At 42.6% G+C, this 24,528-nt stretch overlaps 1 protein-coding gene across 1 annotated transcript in view; it reads right to left on the bottom strand.

Annotated features, from left to right (window-relative positions):
* Positions 1–24,528, bottom strand: part of LOC131258808 (ecdysone receptor) — a 199,106-nt gene that overhangs the window by 155,157 nt on the left and 19,421 nt on the right. The window contains exon 3 of the mRNA XM_058260190.1: positions 21,556–22,967. The gene's annotated coding sequence lies outside the window, so the exon portion shown is untranslated. The remainder of the gene's footprint in view (positions 1–21,555; positions 22,968–24,528) is intronic.

Here is a 24,528-nt window from a genome sequence, read left to right as displayed (position 1 = left end):
TCATCGTCGCGCCGTCGGCATCATCAGCGAAATCTAAATACAAAACACCCGCCAGCCACGCTAGAGCAATGAACTTAGCAATGGCCGCCAGAGGCCCAGGCCCCCCGCCGTCCCCACCCGCCAACCGGCGGCGATGCACATCAACACCCTAAAACCCACTGACCGACCGCGAAAGGAAATGCCGCTCAAATGGGAGGGGGGGAGGAAATGGGCAAATGGGCGAGGAGCTGGTGTGATAAGACGATAGAAAGTGAGAGGAAGCCGGTGCATTAGACAACAACGATTAAGTCTGTCAAGGGGAATAAACAAAAAAAATGGAAGCCGGTCAACAGCGACCAAACCGAGCGAGAAACCTTCAAAATCGAATCGAGACTAAATAGTAGATTCGAAGAAAAAGGATTAAAAATAGACACAAAAAAACTAAAAACCAACTTCAAGACTCTGTCCCCCCCACACACACACATACACAAAGATGCACGCAGTCATTGGCGCGATCGCGAGAGGTCGAGAGATGCAAATCGTCTCGAGACGGTCCGGCAAAATTGAACAGCACACTAATGGAAGAACAAACATGCTGCTGCAAAGAGCAAATAAAACATTACAAATGGCACACACGCTCGCGCACCGGATGCAGTAGAACGAGGGACCTATGACACGCGTTCGTTGAAAAACACACACACACACGCACAGGCAAAGAAGTGAATGCAGCGCGAGCAATAAATCAGCATCGTGGACGCCATGATTCTAGCCCTAGTGCACACATCATCCCCAGCCCCAAACACACCCCACTCGGGGGGGAATGCAGTCAGTTTGAGGAGGTCTGTGGGGAGATGAACTTCACCCGGCGAGAGAAAGAAGGCGAGAGAAAAAGAGAGAAAGAAAGAGGCAGTACCTAATTCACATTCGTTCTGCAGTACGCAGAAATGATACAAATTGTTTTAATGACTTACATCTTTCAATCGTATATTTATTATACTAATTATAAAGCCCCAGAGGCAAACAATTGTTCAAATAAAATGTTAAAAAAAAGGGGGGGTTACTACCTTTCTTTCATTTACTCAGAATTAAACGATCTAAATTATATGACATGTCTTTTGGATGAAAAACTCCGGTTTTAATGGTAAGGAAAATTTAAACATTACATTTCGTATTATTTGGAACTCAGCTTCAATCTTGTGGCATCGTTTGCACTACCAAATTAAGTCAAAATATTCAAATGAAAAGAAAATCCACAGTGTAAAATCGAAAACGAAGAAGTTAATTCAAAATATTTTAATTAAATTCTGATCCAGCAATTAACAAACGTATTTAATTTTATTTTACCATAGTTTGAGGTGATTTTAAACTAAAATTTTAGATATATCTACTTTCCAAACCAGTCGCTAACAATTGTTCGTCATTTTTCAACAAAGTTTGGTCAAGAAACAAGAAAGAGGGTCCTTTGTTCTCCAACAGAAAAATGAAATTATTATCCAGGACAAACAAAAACCTACCAATAACATTAACATTTCCCTTGAGTTAAATACACAAACATTGCACAAAAATGTTACAACCTCTTCGGTTGAATGGAGGCGCATGGTGGATGACGACATTACACAAAGAGAGTCGGAGCTCCGTGGGAATGCATGGCTTATGGTAAACGGTGGGTTTAATTGCACTTTGCGCTGGACACCAGCCAGTGACACAATCGGTGACCCCGCATTGTGCCCCAGATAGATTAAAGAGCGTGCCAGTGTGGGTTAAAATGTGTGCTAAAAAAATGGGGGGAGGGGGCCACTGATTAGAGCAGGTCGGCGATTTTATTTTTTCCAATAGAGTAGAAAATTTATTAAAAAAGGAGTAAAGATTTAAAAAGTGTTTGAAGTGGAAAAGTCTAGTTTAATTAGAAGTAGTCATAACTATTTGTTAATAATTCAAGTATAAATATGCTAAGTTAAAACACACACCCAACAAATGAAAGATCCGCATGAAAGGTAACTAAACCCAAAAGGCTACAAATCCATCCAATCCCATGGATAAGGAACACACAAACGGTAAATAAAATCGGTAAATATACGCTTTGAACCGAATCCCCTCCCCCCGAGGCATCTTCGAACACCTTGAAAAAAAAAAACACCGGCTATTGTTTCGCTCGACCACGTCGAAAAACCTGCCACCCATTCGCACGACCGACGCCGATCCATCTCTCAAACCCCCCTTTTGTGGTTCGTAAATGATTGTTGCATTAAAAATGCAACCCCTTCTGACCACCATGACACGACGATGATGACGATGGTGATGACCGGCGGCGAGTGAGATGGGACGTAAACGAGGTCAACACGGCGGCGGCGGCAAACAATCGGGTACGGGGGTTGCAGTCACCTACACCGAGAACACAACCGTTGCATGACTCGCGGCACAAACGCGGAACAGCTGTACCAACAACATGACGACCGACGACCAACGCCAGCGCCAGTCGTTCGTTTGTGGTGATGTTGTACAGCGCTTCATACATAATTACGCATGCATGCATGCATGCATACATGTTTGGTTGGCTTCCCGCGATGGGAAGCAAGACGAACCAGGAGAAATTGGGGTCTCGTTTCTACTCCGCCCTTTCTGGGTTTCCTTTTGGGGCAGGTTAGGGTTTTGCAGATCATCTTCGGAAGTAACTCTCCCTCACTTGTGCGTATTTTGCGTGCAAATCTAATAATGTTTACCTCGTACAGAACCATATAGAACAAACAAAACCGGTGAAAAAGCAAGCGAAAGGCAAAACATATGTTATGCTTTCGTTCCACGAATCACTCGCTTTGGAATGCTTCTTTCTTTGCCAACGGTTGGTGGTGGTAGGGTGGAAAAGCATACACACGAAAACACGCCCAAATGTAGGTCACTCTGCAGGCCAAAGGCCTAAAATCCGGACAAACACGCCAGTGGCACGATCGATGCGCCACACGCGACATTATTGTCGGTTCAATCTCTCGTTTCCGACCGAAAGGTGGGCTCGGAAAAGCACAACGGTGGCATGCGAGCTGACATGGTGTTTTAGTAAAATCACTGGAAGGAAAAACCATGTAATTAGTGTCCTTAACATGGCAAGAGTCACATGATAAACTATTCCTCTGTTTGAACGAGACAAACGTATCTCGTGGGGAAAAGAGGACAAAGTTGCACACCGTTCAACTTACAGGGATTTTCAGATGATATCATAACAGTAGCAGTATCTATTCTAACTGCAGCACATGATATTCCAATAGCGTCAGTTGATTTTATAAAGCAATCATGTTTATTATAATTGTGTCAGTTGAAATGAGAATCGTTACAGTTGATATTATAATATTCCTGGTTCAGCAGTTTGAGCAAAGTACGCAACTAGCGAGTGTAAACGTATATCGCACGAATGACATCCCAAAGTGGATCTACATAACAGGTGGGTTCATATTGAATGAAGCTCTTCGATTTCATTGGAACGAAACAACTCACAAAATATGTTAAAAAATGACATGCAGTTAACATGAAAATTAATCAGCACTGCTTGTTTAAAGATTCCTTTCGTTTTCTATTGAAATTAAAGCGATTCATGTGAGATGAACCCACCTGATATGTTAAACAACCTTGGAGTCTCATTCGTACGATATACATTTATACTCGCTAGTTACGTACATCGCTCGACCTACCATACCAACTTTATAATATCAACTGCTACGATTCTCATTTCAACTGACACAGTCATAATAAACATGATCGCTTTATAAAATCAACTGACGCTATTGGAATAAATACTGCTACTGCTATGATATCATCTGAAAATCCCTGTAAGTCTATCATGCTTCTGGAAAATGGAACCCGAGCGGTCTTGGGAGAATATGATCCAATAAGGCTCGATATTGAGGTCAATTAGAAGCTCGAGAAAAATGAAAACAGCAGCTTGGGAATGTTCGATTTTTGCCATGTCCAAGTGGGAAAATTAAAAGCACTAAATAGAAGTACATGGAAGCGTTTGAAGGGATGTACGCAGATGATAAATCATTTTATTAGTTGGTTGGAATATTTAAAAAAACGGAGAAAGATCGATCTACTTTCTTTTCAATACGAACCAACACGTTTCCTTTCGATCCGTCCAGTGAACTTGTTATGACACTAAGACGTTATTTACACAACATAACAAACGGTGCAACCACCGTTTCACACGAGGCCGAGGCACGGAATGGAATATTTGCACGAAGCGAAGACAGGATGAGAAAAGGAAAAAATAAAACACCAAGATACGATCGCGTGAAAGTTTCCTCCACCTCCTCGCTATCTCCTTTCCCCCGGAGGGAGAAGACGATCACGAGACTGTTGCGCAAACAGTTTGATGGCGAAGCGGCGCTCGGCCACACAGCCTTGGACTATTCCAGTTGGTTGGTTGGAATGTTTCCTTTCCCATTCGCTTATCGGCATCATCACGGAGTTTTCGTTCGCCCAAAACCATCACCGAGTGGAAAGTGTTTGGGGGAAAATTATTCGCACCGGCGAAGGGAAACCGACCGGTATCTTAGTGAAGTGAACACACTATTTTTTTCTTTCCCTCCTTTCGACTTCGGGTAGGTCAGGGTGAAGAGTGTCTATCTATTGCCTAATGCGGTTGTCATGCCGTCGGGTGTGTGTGTGTGTATGTGTTTGCCCAACCGAGACACGCTTCTAATCAACCTAATTTAAATGTTATTCAATTTTTTTTTGTTATTTCTGCAGTGCAATGAATGACGAGCTGGCGCCGTATCGATGAATCGTTCACGCACACCAAACAAAACTGCTTCGATAGAGGGAAACAAACACCGATGCCCGACGGAGGAAATCAAGGTTCCAATTTTTTCCACTCGATACACGGGAAATCCTTTTCAGTCGCTGTCAAACTTGACACAGTTCCTTAAATGTTTACCCTACCAACGCCAGACTGACAGTGAACTACACACCGGTTGAAGAGTTTTTATTTTTCGGTTCAAAAACACTACACGACACGATTGACGAGAGAAAAGTCAACAATCAATCAGGAAAATATCAAAAACAAAAAAGGAAACTACGAATCATACGTTTTATGTTTCGATTAAAGTGTTTCAGTATTAAAATCAAGACATGTTATTACCAAACTAATTCAATGAACGGTTCAAAAACTTTACCAAACTTGCAAAATAATTATTATTCACACCGGTTAAACTCCCCGACTGTTCTTTGGCTACCGGAAGACAATCGTGTCCAGTTTGCCATCGTACATAAATAATGTTAAAACATGGCCGACGATAAATGTTTGGCCGGACTCCAAAAGAAACAGAGAGCTTTCCCAAAATTCTATCGTGCGCGCAGGAGATTACCAGTAAAAAGTCTAGACAAGCTGCCACCGGAAAAACTAAAAAATAAAAAAACACTAGCACACCACCAACTTTCAACATTAAACCGAAAAGTTCCCTCTTCCCTATTTGCATGTCTGCTGTTTTTCGTTGCCTTTTTCTATTTCCCTTTTTGCTCACTATCTCCATCAGTACACCGCTGCACCGCACGGAACGAAGTCGAAGGAATTTCCTGATTACCATTACGGGGTGTTCGGAGGTTCGGGCGAACCTTGAAAACAGTACCGCCCGACGATGAGATGCTGGAAGCGGTATCAGGCGGAAGCCAACGCAAAACCCTCCCCGTGGCCTTGAGCGCCACCGATGGTGCTGCGAAAATGCACATAAGTTAGCAAACAACGACTACGGAGCTCTCGGACATTCGGTATCAATGGTAGCGAGCAGCTCCGTTTTTCGGTCGGCTTCGGGAAGGATCGGACTTTGCATCAGTTTCATCCTAACCATTCCTAATGGGGAATAGGTGATGAGGGTTTGGGAAGCAGAACTCTGACGCCAACTCCGGACCAAGTGACTCCCAACTCCCGATCGGGAAACCTTTGCGTCGGTGATGCATAAATCATTGCTCACGTTCACGAGGCTCGACCGAAGCTTTAAATATTTTGAAAAAGAAAACTGAACACAACGGGCGGCGGGTTTCTAACGATATCAATTTGACCAATGAACCGCTACTGTTTGAGCCACAAATAGTAAAACACAAAACCCTCCCCAGGGGTAAGAGGACAATTTAATTTCCCAACACCCAAGACAAAGGAAACGGACGAAACGAAAATTAAATGTTTCACCAACGAGAAACACGTCACCATTTTATTGCAACATCTGATTTAAAATATGACTCTTCTCTACATTAATTCTTCCTCTTCATTTACTCAAAGTCTTCACCAATTCCATTTTCTCTACCGAGAAGCGATTAATTTCGCTTTTAAACAATTTACGAAACTCTTTTTGCCACATCATTTCGAGCACTTCTTTTTTTTTTAAATTTGTTTGCGTACATCACTCCCCCGCGTATTAAAAAAGGGTTCGGAAAATTATTACCATTTTTAATTGCCTCATTTGCCCATTTAACTCAGCGAGATCAAAGTGCAGCTATTATTCAAATGCTGGGAACTGAGACAAAGGTAGCTATATCATAAATGCTTGTTTGATCTGCGTCTTATTTTTAAATGCAACACTTCAAAAAGTGTCGTTTGGCATTAATTATCTCGAAACGCACTAAGAAACCTTCGAATTGGGTCAAAAACGACAACCTACAATTGCAAATAAACCCGCGCTGTTGTGTATCGTCAACAGCGAAACAAAAAGTGAACGTGAACATCACACTTGTTCAAACAAGTTGAATACTCGGGGAAACACTTTGGGAGTTATGCCGAAGGAACATTCCACTTTCTTAGAACAGGAGCTTACATAAATCGGGTTTTCAAATGATCCAAATCCATTCAGGACGATACATTTACCTGCAAAGAAAGAGAAAAGAAAAAAACATAAAGTTAAACTTTGTACTGGCAACATATGGAAGAAATATAAAACAATTAACATGCAATAAGAAAGACATTGTAAGTAGAACCTAACACTTCCCCGTTCGTGTCCCAAATAGATGCACACTAACACGCCACTGGGTCAGTGTAACAGTCACAATTGACCTGTGCACACATACAAATTCTCTCTACATACACCAACGCGTATCTTTAATGGCATAAAAATCCTTCCGCGGTTGGCTTAAATTGCATAAATGTGTATTTGATTCCGTGCCTTTTCCGAGACGGTCGTACTAAAACTTCATCCATTATGCATTAGCGTTAGAATGGTTAGGGAGAAGAAAGCCTCTGCAGGGAGGGGAGGATTGGAACACCGAAGAACTGGCTTGAAGTTGATTAGGAAAATAGAGAAGGAGTTGGACAGAGAACGGGAAGTGAATGAAGAGTGGGGAAAAGCTTTGATTCTGTTGTTACAAAGTAACGCCAAGTTGTTGATCGACTTCTACGAACGCATCGGTGGAAGCGGTTGGTCTACTTCTCTGTCTCAGAACGTCTGTTTACTTATTAGTCACCACCTGTTGACTTCAGTTAGGATTAACACGTTGACTGCCAAGCGTTTTTAGCACACTTTTTTAGAACAATCTTTTTTAATAAAATTTTCTTAAAACATTTACTAAACCAACGATTTTTGAAGACTAAGCAAAAACTTAGCTTCTCAAAGAATTGACATAAAATACTACTATAATTTTTATATTGCATTTTCATTTATTTATGGATAAAAAACTTTTTAGAACTTTTTAGAACTATCACCTAGAATCCAAATTGGGGTCATTTTGACACCAACGCAGTTTTCGATTTTAATATCTCGAAAACGGCTGAATATTAAAAAAAAAAATAAGTCTTTTCTCAAAATCATCTAAAACAAAAATCAGATTCAGATTTTTCTGTTCGACAAGTTTCGAGAATCAACTTGACTATCCCTAGAATGCTTTTAAGGGTCATTTTGACCCCTACTTGTAAAACGCTATAACTTCGCTGTTCGAAAATTTTTCAAATCCGTTAACTGTTACTTTTTAGTTAATTTGTTGACTATCTTTTGACGATCTTCATATTCCGATAGCTCGGTGTATAACAAAAACGGTCGGAATTGCGTTTTTCAGCTTTTATTCATTCAAAATCTATAATGTAAATCTAGAAAAAAAAATGTACGCTAGAAAGTTAGTATGTTGAGCAACATTTCAAAAATAAAATCATATTTTTGCCATTACAAATGACGTCATAAATTGGCCTCGAAGATCGAAAATAACGCCAATTCCCATAGTAACGTATCGCGCATAACGCTTCGAAAGGCTCGCGTACGGAAAGTACGTATGGAAAATGTTGAAATCCATATCTTCGAGATCAATTTGTGGCGTTATTTGTTAACTTAAAAATATGAAATTATTTTTCGAAGGTGGCCTAACATATCAACATCATAGCGCATACTTATTTTCTGAATTTACATGATACATTTTGAAAGAATAAAAGTTGAAAAGGATTAAAATTCTACTCAAATCGATCGATCATATATCATGGTACATAAAAAAATAAAAACACCAAAAGATAGTCAATAAATATACTAAAACGTAACAGTTTATGGATTTGAAAAATGTTCAAAAATAGTGAAGTTATAGCGTTCTCAAAATAGGGGTCAAAACGACCCCCAAAAAGCATTCGGGCAAGTTTCCAAAGCCATGTATTCTAGTGTTGATATTTTCGTTTTGTAAACATCAAATTGGATGGAAAAAGGGCGAAATCAAATATGTAATTGATAAGAAAATAATAATTAAACCCATCGCTTGTAAATCTTCGGTCGGTTTACACAAGTAGAGAACCTAAATGAACCACTTAGCGCGGAAGAGATCGCTCGGAAAGGTTCGCCCGTTTGTTCCAGCATTCAGATTTAAATGGTAATATCATCTCGAAACTCTCGCAGCAAAGCCAGATTGCGATAACATCTGCGAAGTACCTTCCCTTTCGCTCTCGTCCCACTCCGTTCCACTCACTCTCGATGAAATATAATCCCACCCCGGAGCGAAACCTTTTCCGCCATCGGTTCCAAGTAGGTTTTCCCCCATTGCAGACGAGAAGCGTTCGCACGGCTTTGACCTCGAGAGATGTAAGGGAATAAAACACGATGAGACGATTGCACGTAAAGTGCAACGCTGCTGCTGCTGGTGAAGTGCAGTTTTCGTCCTCCTTACTCCCTCCATTTGGACGAAGCACTTCCACCACCCATACAGATGCCGGTCGTCGAACAACGGGCTTGGTTTATCGATCGCGATGCCAGATATTGCTAATTAAATCTTACAATTAATACTCCATCTTTCCGCCGGTGGCAAAGGGGGGTGGTATGGGCCGGGAGGGGAGAGTCTGTGCTTAACCGAGGGCGGAAAGCGAGAAACGCTAATTGTATAATGATTTGATTGATCGGCAGCTTTTGCCGATGACATTCGTTCGTACATACGGCGCGGGTTCTCTCCGGCGATCCTCCGGCGGAAACTCAAAGCCAGCTTATCTTAACCGGATCCGGCACGCTCGATGTGTTGTCGGTTTGGAAAATCATCTGTCATACTTTGAACACGCATCGACACGAAGGACTTTACAGCGCCAGACGATGGTGACTGGCTGAAGTGATCTTCAGGATTGGATGTTGGCTATTGCCCGGTCCGGAACGGGTTTGTCTTTTCTTCAAGGTGAACCTACCCACCTTGTTGCGTCCCTCCTGCTTCATCTTGATTGGTTCATCTTCTTTCCTTCCCTTTATTCACCCTCCCGCTCGGGAAAGGATGCAGTTTACAAGAATCATTTTTCATTTCGATTTAAAAGTGGTTGCTTATTTTTGCTCACCACACAATAAAAGTGCAAAATTTAATCTGCTTCTTTAACGCATCTTTCTGCTATTGTCCGTCCTCACCTTCGTTAGATTCCCACCGCGATATGGTGTGGTGCGCTGATGAAATCGAAAGGCGAACAAATTCGAAAAAGTTACCCCAAAAAACGGGCGACAACGGGCCCGGATAGCATAAGCTTCGTGAATTATTCTGCAAAATAACCGCAACAATGGACGCGAGTTCGCGACCGGCAAAAAAGGAATCAAAATGGAGCCACATTGACTTGCGCAGCGAGCGCCATGAATTACGCATCAAAGCCGCTTACCTAAACTGACGCCCCCGGCGCACGAAGGATGGGAAAAGCTCTCAACCGTCGGCCCGTTCCTTCTCATCCTCCCCCCTAAGGGACGACAATTTGCTTTCGCGCCTTATCTCGCGAACGGTTTTACCTTGAGCCGTCGAGGAAAACGAGAATAAATTTCCATACCGATCGAAAAGCATGACGAGAGGGAAGAGGTGGGGGAGTGGAGGACCGGGAGCATCGCAATGAAACGGAAAGTTTTTTTTTTTGTTGGTATGATGGGAATCGTAATCAATCGTTTGCATCTGAGAAATCGATGGAGAACAGGAAAAGGAGTAAGTAAAACAAGGGAAAAAACCACAACACAAGCTAAATAAAATGTAAAACAATGCTAGAATTGAACAAGTAAGATCGTTCTCAAGCATAAAACCAAGGATAAGATATCCAACTTTTCGGAAGAGAACATTGGAAGCACAAAGGCGACAATTCTAAACAACTCAATAAAAACACACAAACACAAATCATTGCAAATAAAGCAAAGAAGAGTTCGGAGTGACGCACGCGTAAAAATGCGCTAGAAAATTGACTTCCCTCCCCGGTTTGATGGCAAAGCGCGAACTAACCCACTGCTTTCGTATGCAAAACACGAAGTGTTCAACGATTTTTCGGTAGCCATTATTCATTATCCACCTTCACTACGTCTCATGGATCGCGTTTAACGTTTCAGCAACTAAGCAACAGGTATATTGTTTTTAACCACCAATAGGTTGAACTTCTCAAACTCAAAGTCATTTACGAAACGGTCAACTTTCGAGTTGGCAACATTTTTGTAGACCTTTTTCGATATTTCTTTTGTGTTTTAACTTGTGTTTTCCACTCCGGTGGCCCAACGGGGAAACGTTTGCGAGCGGATGGAAGCGATTTTGCAATAAAATATGATCAATTCAAATCACATCCGATCGGGCCCGGGAAGGAAGTGAAGCTGGGGATAAAAATCTGAACCGATTAGGTAGCAGCAAAATTTGCCTGGGAACACATTTATCTACACCATCTACCCCGCCACCAGGTGTACTAATTAAACACAAACCGAGTTGGACAAATAATATGGGCGACTTAAACATACACAAAACAGATTTACAAGAATATAAGATTGCTTCAATTAAACAATGAATAAATTGATCATATTACACAAAATAGTTAAACGACAAAAACCAACAAAATTTTGTGCAATAAATTAAAAAGATTTGTTAGTGTAAGAAAAATTACTAGATTGAAGTGATCATACCACAAAAATGCAGATTAAAAGTGTTTATTGCTAATTTAAAGTTTAAAACCAGTTCGTCGTAAATAATTGTTAAACCATAACCAGTTCGTCGCAAAACATTTCGCAAAAGAAAAATAGGAAATAGAAGGTATCCCCAAATGAATAATAGTTTAGAAAACTGTGTCTCATTCATCTTGGATAAAACTAGCTTAATCAAAGAAGAGTTGACATAAAACTGGAAGAAAATCAAACGACAAGTAGAAGAGTACGACTGGCTAGAGCAAAAATAAAAAGAAATGAAGCGAAACACGTATCTTCATCGGTCATGGCGATCTTCCGGCAAGTTTTACGGGGAGTACTCCGCAAGTACCACTCCCGAGGAGAAAAGATCGTTTACTCGTTGTCTTGCTTTGCGGAAAGCAAAAAAAAAAAACAAACACCAACACAGCCCCGCGGCGTGCACGCATTCACGGTGAATGTCACAGTGTAGGTCAACAGACGGCAGACGCACCGCCGCGATCGTCCGCGATCGGCTGCTGGACGCACCGCCGACGGAACCGGTTTCCTCCTCCTCCCCTCCCAGGTTTGCGATCGCCATCCGAACCGGTTACTGCGACGGCGGCGGCGACGGTGGTCAATGGCGCATTTGGCGCAGAGGAAAACGTAACGATGACCAACAAACCTTGGCGTACGAAACCAGAAGCGACTGGATGCTGTGGAACTGCGTGGCTGGAAGGGAGGCATGGGAAAAAAACGGAGGAACCCACCAACGAGCAAATATGTTCGTCGACGAACCGGCAGCAGCCTCCAATGCGATGTCGAACCGGCTGGCAACAGAGAAAGAGAGAGCCTCCTAACCAGCTTGGATTGTTCTGCGGTTGCTTTTTTTTTATTTGGGTGGAACTCGAAGGAACTGGTTTTACCTGACACCGAGTGCGTGTGGATGCCGCTACAGCCAGCATACAGTTGGTCAACGGAGTTTGCAGCCTCGTTTTTGCATGTGGCTGAAGACTAAAGACAACCGAAGATCTCCTGATGAGGATCGTCCCTCACCTAGGTTCCTCATCTCGAGGAACGGAAATGCAACTGAAAAACGCCAACATACCCTCTATTCTGTCAACACCTTGCGGTGGAATATGGAAAGCTTTCCATCGGCTGAGAACTGGAACCCGTATTTGCCTAGCAGTGACACCGTTTCGGTACACAAACCATACAATGTTGCCGAGGGGGAACGAAGACAAAAAGATGGAATGCCTTCTGCGTCGTGGCTGCCTAGTCGTTGTTTAATTAAAATCGGACGACCGACGAGCCGAACCGTAAAAGGATAATTGGTCGATACGCCGATGGATGGAACTACACATACCCGATATTCAGCGCGACGATCGGAGACGGTCATTTACGGACAATAGAGTTCACTGTTGTCTACTTGATCGTTGAGTTCTGCCTGATGCCGTTCAACAAATGCAGATGAAGAGATCGAGAGCACGTTGATTATAACGAAATAAATCAGTACAAATTGGATGTCGTGGGACGAAATTAAAAATACCTTCGTGTAGCTTCTTAATCCCTTAATCTTGTACAACACATACTGAAGAGTGTGGAAAGAAGGCAGGATAAGATAGTGCCATAAAAGATGATCACGGTAGGTCTCAAATAGCTTTGATGTACACCACTGTATCGTAAATCCGAACAATAATAATGTTCGTGAGACGTAGGCAGGAAGTGTTTTGAGGAATTATCAAACGCACATAAAAACAAACCGGTTGGACGCATCGCATTGAAATGTTTCTGTTGTCTTGTTTGTCAACATGTTTATGGTAGCCGCTCAGAACTTGGTAAATATGCTTTTATTTTACAATAAAAGAGGAACTCCAACGCGATTGTGACACGACAACTGAAAAGATTGTCAATCGAGTCCAATAAAATATACAGAATCAGGCATAAGTCTCTCACCCAAAGAACAAACGAAGGAACAGGAAGAATCGGCCACTAGTTTGGAGAAAATAAATCACCTCGTCGGCGGCAACTTCCGGCAACAGTCATACCGGGGGAGAACCTTTCGGTGGTTCAAATAAATCAAACGTGCGTCGTGCGGACTTTAAGCTTTCCGATTTTTATTGGTTCCATTTTGTTCGGCTCAAACATTCTACGGCCGGGAAAGACCGCCGCGCGCCATAAAAGCATGCGTAGTTCACTTGTGCAAAAAGGCGTGACAAGACCATTACCACCACATCACCACTACCATCACTCTCCCCCACCATTGGGGGTCGTTGTTGACACCGCGAATATAGCGCTCTATTTGCTTAAAGTTAATGGCATGAGCAAATGATTGATAATCTTTGCAGTGGATGTAAGGAGACCTCGACCCGGCCGGCCGGAAAGCTTGTGGAAAAGACAACAAAACGCGAAGGAAAACGAGCGAGTCAACCCACGTCGTGGGTGACCGGAGGATGTTGAGAAAATAAATAAATCCGTAAGGAAATAACGATGAAGAACCACAGGAAGAAAACCTTTCGATGGAGTCGATGCACGTGTGTGACGACCGTCGGTTGAAGGAAGTCATCGACCGGCGTCCAAAGACACTAGAGGCAAGTAATGCTCTTTAAAGAACTATGTAGAGCTGTGTACTTGATACTATGTACTAAATTCTTTAAAGAATTAAGCATTTTCAACTCTTTTGCAATGAGAGATAGACAAATTGTTATATCTATTATAATCCTTGTGTTATAAATACTCTTCCAACATTAGATTTGAAGTTTCCAGCCATTTTGGACATGAGGGAACTAAAGCCAACGCTTTTACAACCCCACTTTGTTCTATCTAAAAACCTATTAGTTCAACGTTCAATGTCCTTCTTCTCCTTATCCTGTGGTTTTTAATGACTAGTATGGACCGCGTGCGTCACCCGTCTAGCACATGCGATTGAAATACTAAGTTTGCCCCGCCAGAAGTTCAGTAGGACACGCCTTAAGGAGCAACGCGTAGCCGCTAAAGTTCCCACATGCAGCACGAAATGGAGCGCTCTAATCGTTGGCACATTGACAGTAAATTAATCAACGTCCACTATAAATTACGGCCACGACACGCGCCCGTTGGGATATCCTGGTATATCTGGGATGCCCTCGATTCGAACGAATGCCGGCTCGATTCCCTAAGGGAGCGATGGACTAAGCTCGGTTGTGTTGAATGGGACGTGGGGCTTTTGAGGAGAGTAAGGTTTTCTAACTTCCGCAGGCCAATTAAGTACTCTTTCATAGGAACTATATCTTCTTTCTATCCAAATTAACACTAGCTCATTTTAAAATACATCAAGTGAGGACAGAATTCAAATTAGTTTCATAACTGGGCCAATCAATTTAATTTTGCGGACAATCAAATACCCCAAGTTCCTCATCCAAGAGTTTCCGTTGGCCAATTAAGTTTGGCGAAAAGCTCCTCACGCACTCACACTCCACTGATCGGTTGATTAACGATAAATAATTTGATTGACAGCTAGCAGTAGATCGCGATAAAAAGAAAAGAGGGACATACCTAGCAAAATGCGTACGCACCGTAAGAAAGGTTGAAGAAAAAGTATCCGACAGAAAGTACAACCCTTTTTTCATTCTCGAAGTTAGACCACAAAACATACGTCCAAGAATTAAGCCATATTTTCGCCATACTACCACATCGTGCAGGACTTCTTTTTTATTTTATTTATTAGGTTCTTTTCTCCGATCTACTGTGCAACTCCACCGTACCTAGCGTAGAGACTTCGATAGATTACGGGCGGTTTAAGATTGTTCCTACCGGCGTGAGTCAGCGCTTCGAGCGCTTCGGACACCGGGAAAGCGAGAGGTGAGTAGTGTCTTGGAAAACTAAGGTAAGTTGAGTTTCGGGGCTTACCCTCACCATTCCGGCACGACACGACTCCCGCCGTTCCCCGGACCCCGTTTGAATGTTCCGCTTTGATAGCCCATTAAAGATTACCACCCGCGCGCATTTTGAGGTTATGTTGTCGGTCGGCGCCTCACGTAGGGTTCCCCGGGTCGCGGGGGTTTCTTTCCTGTCCATGGCGTGTTCAGAGGGGAGTTATTAAAAAGTGACGAAGTATTCTCGGCACCATCACCGCCCTTCCACCCCACCACACGGAGGGGTTAATGACCTACACGATTCATTAGCACGATTCCCCGACGTTCAACGCCAGCCGCGCCGACCGGTGAAGTTGGACTCGCGTCGTTCGCGAATGTGTCGGAATCTACGTCGCGAATCTGGTCCTTTGGCCGCTCGAGGAGTCCAAAAACATTAGGTGAAAGGCGTGGAAGGCACGCGGTTACGAGGCTAGTGCAGAGCGCTGGAGATCTCATATCGGCGCTTCTGGACCCGCCTTCGCACCCGTGTGGTCGTGCTGGGTCGTGATTGGCGGCGAAAAGTCATGACTGGACCATTCCCAACCCCCGCCCCATGTCTCTTGGTCCGCCGCCGCTATGCCAACGCTTCAACACGTGACACGACGAGAGAGCTAGGTTAGGTTGGATTCTTAACTTTTTTTTCCTCCTCCAGCAAAACAAAGTTTCAAATCTGTCAAACGTCAAACGTAAAGCGGCACGAGGCGTGAATTTTGGACAGTATGAGCCGTTGAGTCGGCTTCTCTTCCCCCCCCCTCCAGGATGCCCTTCATCTATTTCAACCTTCGCAGCTTTTTGATAGCTTCTTCTTCGCGTACAGGTTTGTGCGCGCGCTCGGTGGAGAATATAATGGCCGCACACAACGTGTATTGTGTTTAATCAAGCATAAGGCAATAATGCTGGCTCTAGTCCGCATTTTTATTTTTCTACTTTCGACGCAAAGAAATAAAAGATCCTGCCTACGAATTGGAACCCGAGCTGAGCTTTGCTATTGTGAACTGACGTGATCTGTATACAAAGTGATGATTCTAGCCAATTTCAACGAAATTTACCCTACAAGGGTGGAGTTCATTGTATTCTAGAGTACAAGAGTGGAGTGGAGAATAAAGTTCGTCCCTATTTATCCATCAAACAAGGGGATTAAATATTAAAGGTTAGAAAGTAAATTCCTGAGAAAAACATTCAACAAAACTCTTCAGTAAATTTTATTAAATAGCAACGATCCAATGCAAATGAAAACATGAAAACCCGTTGTATTAAAGCCGATCCATTTTTCTTTTCGTAAAAAAAACTGTTTTTGAAAGAAAAAACAAATCCATACAATGGATTAAAAAAGGAGATTTCACACACAAACAATATAAATCAAACGGTTGCCTACACAACGTGTAAGCGATGCATTACAAGAATGAATCGGCATGTTTTGCGTCCGTCATGCGTGTTTGTGATTCTTTTTCTTGTGTTGTGTTCAATTCGCGACGATTCGCGGCAAAAGCTTTCCGCTAGCCATGGTTTTGCGTTTCTTCACCCTTGTCGTCCCCATTCGGTGCGATTGATTAGTGGTGGTTCACACCGTGCCGAAGAGAAGAGTGGGTCGGTCGGTGGGGTGAGGAGGATCGAAAGATAGATAGTTACGCAGCTTAACCTTGAACATAGACGCAAGCCGGCATCATGATGTCGTCTTCATTGGTTTCACATGCCGGGCGCCTTCTTGCGAAATCTTTGAAGATGCAAACAGGGTGGAAAGGGAGGGGGGGGGAGTGAAGATAACAAAAACAACAACAAAAAATATGGACACTTTACACCTTCCCCCTCGGGCTTTAAGCCAATGGAGTTCTAAGGGCGGTTCCGCGCGGCTTCCACTTTCCTTTGTTTTAACGCGCCGGCGACCCGGCGGGAAAGGGAACACTAAGTTACACAACGGGCTGAAGGGAAGGTAAGGTAGTGGGGGGTAGCTTTTCCGCCACATACTGCGGGGCATGATGGGAGACCGGACGGCGGTGGTGCATATGCTAATGGGGGTTTCTAAGCTCTAACGGGCAAAGCAAATAGAATACGCGCAACGCCAACGGCCTTTTTCGAGCCAGCTCCGCCTTGCCAAGGGAGGGGGTAGAGGGGGGAGGGGGTGAAATGGGGTGAATGTCAGTGCAAGCCGTTTACCATACACATCGATGTGCAAAATAGCATGATGCCATTTGGATGGGGAAGGGATGGAAGAGGTTCATTGTACTCTTGCGTCTAACAAATGTCGCCCCGAATGGAATGGTTGGGGATTTTTGCACATCAGCTTTGAAACTGCTTGTCCGGCAGGTTGCGTTAGAAATAGCAAAGTGTTTGCTAGCATTTTATTTCTGCTTAGTAATGTAGTCTTTTAAGTCTGTTTTATCTATCTGCAACGTGGTATGATAGGAATGAACAACGTTTTCTTTATGTAGAACTAGTTCTTCTGGTCTTTGAACTTAGTTTTTCATTTACAAAATGGAAATCTAACTGCGTTATAAATATCACGTATTTTCCATATTTATTAAATATATAAATCACTCTATTTGTATCCAAACACATCTTCAATATTATTTTCCCCTCACCATTTTAGGATATAAAAAGGAACAAAAAACCAAGACGAATACTTTAAACTGAAATCAAACAATCTAAACGAGCCTCTAGTTTTTGGTGTGGAAAGAAGTGGAGTGGAGAATAGTGATGTGCCTTATGAATCTTTTGGCGAGATTCATTCATATGAACCTTTCATCTAAGATTCACTCAGATGGATTCTTAAATCTTTTGGGATTTCAATCTTCAAACGTTGATGAATCTTGCGAAATCTTAATGAATCTTCATGAATCTTTCAAGGATCTTTCACGAATCTTGATGATTCTTTGATTGCCTTGGATCATGCGACCAACAAAAAAAGGGTAGGCTTTCTAACCAGTTTTTGGTATTTAGTTTTCTGTTCTTTTAACATTAACGCATCTTTGAGGATTATGAATTTATCTTTAAAAGATACATGACTCTCTAAACAGACGTAAAGACTCATTTAGATTCTTGAACCTGAATCGAAATTACACAACTCTAGTGGAGAATCATTAAAGTAGCTAATATTTTTCTAATCATCTATTGAATTATTCTTCAAATAGAGTAATTTATCATGCTTTTTCCTTAATCCAAAAGCCACCATTAAAATATGAACCAATTTGTTCTATTTGAGTTTTTTGTCTCTTCCTCCTGTTAAGGGACTACGTTGTTCTATCGTTACATAGAACAGCCATCCGTGGAGAGACCATTTCCGATTGACCTATATAATTCGTGGTCTGTGATGTTTCAGGTTATCTAAATTAATATGTTTCTATCACTAGCACATGGTCCGTTCGGAGAACTTTACACTTACTTCGCATCCACCCCAACGTGCCCCAAGTGTTGCAATCTGAGATTTCCAAAGTGAACCCATCAAGTACCTGAAGGTGGCACGAACAGAACCAACGAGCAGCACACACCCTTGCCCTTTACGCCGGTACCGCGCCAGTAACGCCCCGTTCCCGGTTTGGTGAGTTGGTTTTAATTTTCCAAGCTCATCCTCCCCCTCCCAAACACCCCCACAGCATCAACAAGGGCGCGCCAACGTTACGTCACCCAACACCCCCAACCGAAGCCGCCCCAAGAAGCGCCCTCATCTGTTTCCGGCACCCAAGCAAGAGTGCGAGAAAGGGATGGAAAGGCGAGTAAGCTAAAACAAAAATTTAAAACACAAATGACGGGCCAACTGCAGAAGTGCAGATGTGCACGATGAGCCGCAGCTTGCAGAATACGAAAAAGGGCAGCAAAACGAGGCGAAGCGTATTTGATCTCTAAGCGCGAAAAGATCCGTGCTCGATCAACCAAACAGACACACATACATAAGACGGGTTAGTTTACAGTGTGCAGCAGCACGATCGGATGCACCACCAAACCCATACACACACACACACACAATCAAGCGAGAAAGTGTCGAGGGAATGGTGCAGGAAGCTAATTTTAGCGCAACACAACCAACCAACATCATGCCCAGCATCTTCGTCACGGAGGAAAAAGTAAACTAAAACACGATACGCGGCAAAAAAAGAACCGGCGCATGATGCAAGACGATGCCACTGCACTTGTGCGGCATGACGGTGGCGTTCTGCTTCTGCTGTGGCAAACGGGAGGAGTAGAGGTTGGGTTTTAGAAAATGCGTCGGAAGAGCTGCTTGGAAACGAGATAAAACGCCTGCGTTCGACGATACCTTGAAGTTTACGTTTCTTTAAAGGAGCAAAAGACGATAACAAACAGGATCGGAGAATGAATATGTTATTTATTTGATGATATAGAATAAAGATACAAAGCTTGATATGTTCCAATATTATACTTTTTTAGATTAAACATACTTTTGAACGAGAAGAATTTCACTCCGAAGATGGAAAATAAGATTGGAAAACCAAACAGAATAATAAATTAATTGTTTGAAACTTCGTAATAGGAACTAAAAATAGTTTCAAACAACTTTATCACTATCTAAAAGGCTTAATATAAAGAGATGAAAACTATGGATATTTAACACGAATAACGAACAGACGAGAAGAAAAAGATCGGTAAGTACTTTAATGTACTAGAATTGTGCCATCGTTAACGGCTACATTGAAATGAAAGTGTTCGTGAAAAGTAGTGTGGTAACAAACGAATGTTTAGAGAGGGGAAAAACGTACGAAAAGACGTTAAAGAAACCGAATTTGTCACACATGTCGCACTCGCAAAAATTGCACCAGAAATAAGAGTCGTAACGAGGAGACTTCGAACCGCTGTCTGATGCTCGAGAAAGAAAGAAAAAACAAATACCTCAAGCGAAGCAAATACCCGTGAACCCGAAAACGAAATCGAGCGTTCGAGTTTCACGCTGACCTACTAAATGTCGACCAAGATGAAGGAAGAGAGAGAGATAGAGAGAGAGTGAGCCAGGGAAGGTGGAGACGGTGTCCCCGATGGGCACGCAGGAAGCACAGATGCAAGTGGTTGGTCGCGGGCGTGCGCTTGTGAAACACCTTCGGAATCGACGGCCTGTTCTCGGCACGCGTTTACGCAGCAAGAAGACGAGGATCCGCCGTCCCGAGACGAACACGTCAAGATGATCTTCTCTGTGAGCCGCCACATGTGCGGTGACACATAAACTTCTGCGGTTTTGTTTCATTCATTTTTCGTTTCGACAAGAAAGGTTATGCGGTCGGCGGGGAAAACTACACTAGATAGAAGTCAATGTTAACGATCTTTGAAACGATCGTGTCTTCGACCGAAAGCAGTTGTCGAAAGCCGAAATGGTTTTGAGGGGGTTTTAGTTTTTTACAAAAATTGTCGCTTAAAAATAACATTTTATAAAACAAAGAAATTGTTTTAGAAAAACATTGAAAAATGTTTGGAAATTATTAACAAAACTAACAGAAACACTGGTTCTTACAAAAATGCTGCACTAAATCGTAATCAAGCTATAATGAACACAAAAAACATACGAAAACTGCAAACGAGACACACGAAAACTATCACTCAAAAACCACAAACGGGCCACAAGTTGCGTAATTCTGGGATTTCCCAAGTGCAAACTTTACAACGCGTGTCGGAACTTTCGCGCACCTCTATTCGGCGTGGTTTTCGGATTCGTGCTGGCGGAAAAAGCTACAGCTTTCTGAACCAGAACAAATTAAAATGATAAAATATAGCGTTTCAACAATCAACGGGAGCATTAAATCATTACGTTTCGGACAGTCCGACTGTTTTCTTCCATCGTTCCCGCTTTAAAGAACAAAAGCAAGAGTGAAACAAAAATTCGGCTTAGCTAACACAGTTGAAGCACAATGGATAAGTGATTCTTTAACAAATGCAAACCTTAAGAAACATCTCAAAAATGACCATCGAACGAAAGAACACAATGTTATAGAAAATGATACATCCATCTAGCGAATGGTTTTGTTTTGCGGGCGAAAACACTGGACAAGATCGTCCCAAAGGGAAAATGAAACGTTTCCATTGTGCTTACGGCGGAGTGCAGCGGTGTGGAAAATGTTGGCTCCAGGGGGGAGGGGGAAAAGAAAAATTCCAACACGTTGCCGGTAAAACAAAAACAGCCCGCAAACCGGAAGACGTTTCGCTTTTATTTCGCTTCTCCTTCCAGCAGTGGAGACGGTAATAAATCTGCTTCACAAATTTGACCGAAATGTGCTCTCGTCTGTTGCCAACAGATCGTCAGTTTGTGCGTGTGTTTGTGTGTGAATACATCAAGTGTGAAATGCCGGTCATCTATATTCGGAGTTTAATAAGCCACGACGACGAGAACCGCGACCCCATGGGCCACTCCTTGGGTTAGAAAATATGTTTCTTATCCTAGGACTAACCTGTGATTCAATTTACTGCAGACGATGTTGATGACGATGATAATGATGGTAGCAAATGTTCCTTTTCCCTCGACGAAAGAAGAAAAGCGCTTCGGCCGAATGTATGAAGAATTGCTTTTCGAGTAGTTTTTAAGTAGATATTTTCTACGAAGAATCGAACACGAACGATGGTTATCAATCTTTTTTTTTACACAGATTTTTACACAAATTTTACACGACACCGATGTTTTACTTCAACACACAAACTATTTTTACATTTTATTTCATGTTTCAACTCACTTTCCACTACTATTTACCTTCCGCTGGGTAATTTACAATTTGTGGAAACGATACTTCACATCAAAACCGTGGGAGTGGGCTACTAAACCGAACTTGGCCGAAAAAAGTCACTTCACATCACTTTCCTCACGACGATTTCACTGCTTCCCGAGCTTGCTTGCTCTTATGTACACACGACACACCTCACCCAAACGTACACCAAGGTTGCACACACCTCTCTCTCTGTTGGCTAATGTTGCCGTAATGATTTTACCTTTCCATCGGGTTATGTTTGAACCACTTCTACTTTTCTTTCACTCGCCACCACCAATATGGCCGATGGTTTTCACTTCCTTTTAACACCGGTGACGTTGTTTTTACTTTTCTTCGCTTTGTGTTGTCTCCTTTGCAGCCAAATCTCGGATGACTTTTTCTCCACCCGCCGCTCGAGATGATTCCATTTGTTTTTTTTTTCTTTCTTTCTTTCGCCTCTCTATTTCCCGGCCCGGTGCCCAATTTTTCGCATCCAACTGCCCAGCGTTTTATTTTCCGGCCAGTTCCGCGCAGTTTGTCGAACACGCTGATGCTTAGGGCGCACACTTTCCACCCCGATGGTGTTTCACATTTCACTTTTCGCCCCGGTTTCACCGGCGATGTGATTTTTTTTCATCTCCTTTGTGCCACTCAACCATTTCACTCCAGCAGCGCCTGCTTTGTTTTATCAAGGAGCTGCTGCTGCTGCTGCTGTCACAATTCTCTTATTGCATTGCTCGTAATTTTTCACTCCTCGTTTCGGAAGCAGAAGTTCACTTTACCAACTCCCACTTTTCATAGACGAGAAATAGATAGAAGGATCAAATTTATTTTCACAACACTCACAGATAAAACACCACATTGGAAAATAATGATAAATGATCTTTCTCGCACCGACTTCCTCTAGTAGCTTTTTATCTCCACTTTACTGTATGATTGCTTGTCGTATATTACGTGCACTGTGGTCGGTGTAGAATTATGCCAATTTCTATTCCTCTATAAGAAAGTGTAAATGCTTTTCGTTGAATTAAAAGTTGTGCACTGATTATCGTACGATTTTACCGATAGCTTACTCTATTCGCTTCATGTGGGAGACGGTTAGAGGAAGCATGGAGTGTGTTCTGAAAAATAAAAATAGAAAAGAAAAGATTAGCTTACAGATTTTTTAAAAATAATCAGGAGTTCGATTTATCTAGTTTAATTTAACAATTTGAAAGAGAAGAATTTATCATTTAATTAAAAACCATCACTTTAAATTGCACATAAAATTATCTTTTTCATTGGAAAAACATTCACCCACTCCTGCGACTAGCTAACATCCGTGCGCTCAATCAAGAAAATCTAATCAGTCGCTTGAAAAGCTAGAACAATTTTCACTTTCTTCACCCCCTGCTTCCTTTTCATCTCCCTGCAATGGCGACACACTTTCACCGTCAAGGTCACCGAGCAGAGCATCACATCTCAGTCCAGTGTAACAAAATCGAGGGCACTCTTTGTGGGGAGGATCCGTGGGTATCTTTTTGGTGCAACCTTTTTGCCGTCGACGGCGTCGTGAGCATTGTCCTTGACAGGACGTTGCATGCAAAAGGGAAAAGAAAAGTAAAGAATGCTTCCAACACAAACGTGGCTCAGCGAAACGATAACGACTGGCAAGAAATTGGTTGAATCAATTTACCCTCCGGGAGGAACCCGTTCGAAACGTGCTCCTTGCCAGCTTCATCAGACGAAGCTCCCTGCACTCCAACAGCGTTTGAAAGGACGTTGCAGATCCTTCACGATGGAAAAGCACGTTATCGCAACCCCTTTCCTTAGCGGGGCTGGCGACGAGGCTGGAAGAAACACCCCCTTTCTCGAACCATTTTATCAAACTGCCCCACACTTCCCCCTTTACCTTCTTCCTCCTAAGACCCCTCTCCCTCACGTGTTTGCGCTGGGCGGTAATGAATAGACGCAAAAATATGCTGCTTCTCGTCGTCGTCGTGAACGTGAAAACGAAGACGATTACCCGATCGCATGATGGAAGGGCAGCAGCATACCAATCGTCGGCAAGAACCAACCGGGCGGCAGCGTACAAAAGGTGCTAAACTTTTATGTTCATTTACATATAAAATTTTTACTCACTTCCAACGGTGCGCGCGGATTTCGAAAGCAATGTTGTTGTGCCCTGACACTGGAAGCACAGCTGCTGCCCCCCGGGGGCCAGAGTTGAATTGCTGTAGACGGGTTGTTTTATGTTTTCGCTTTTAATTTTCAGGCAGTTAAGGCGACACACGAATAACAGCCGGTACTGTGGGGTTTTACAAGGGAAATGAATGAACAATCGGGAAAAACCTGAGCAACCGAAGGAGGACTCAAAATTAGGGGTTAAATAATTGGACGTAATGAAAATCATCATATTTTATTTGAAAAAAAAGGTATCAACATACGTAACAAGCCTTTGTGGTAATTGAAAAAAAAAACTTTTTTCTATTTTAATTCGTCTGATTTTCACAAAGTCATGCTTGCCAAGTAGTATGTTAAAATTTGGTACTTTGTTACCATCTTTCAAAAGTTAAGATTTTCACAATATTCACCGATAAATTATTGTTAAAATCAAGTAAGCTTAGTTAGCGATGTAAAAACAGCAGAGAATGTTAATTTGAATTGATTTAACACGTTGACTGCCAATCGTTTTTGGCATAC

Source organism: Anopheles coustani, chromosome 3, assembly GCF_943734705.1.
Source record: "Anopheles coustani chromosome 3, idAnoCousDA_361_x.2, whole genome shotgun sequence".
NCBI classification, from domain to species: domain Eukaryota; kingdom Metazoa; phylum Arthropoda; class Insecta; order Diptera; family Culicidae; genus Anopheles; species Anopheles coustani.
Note: the sequence above shows the minus strand (reverse complement) of the source record. Positions and strands in the feature narration are given on the sequence as shown.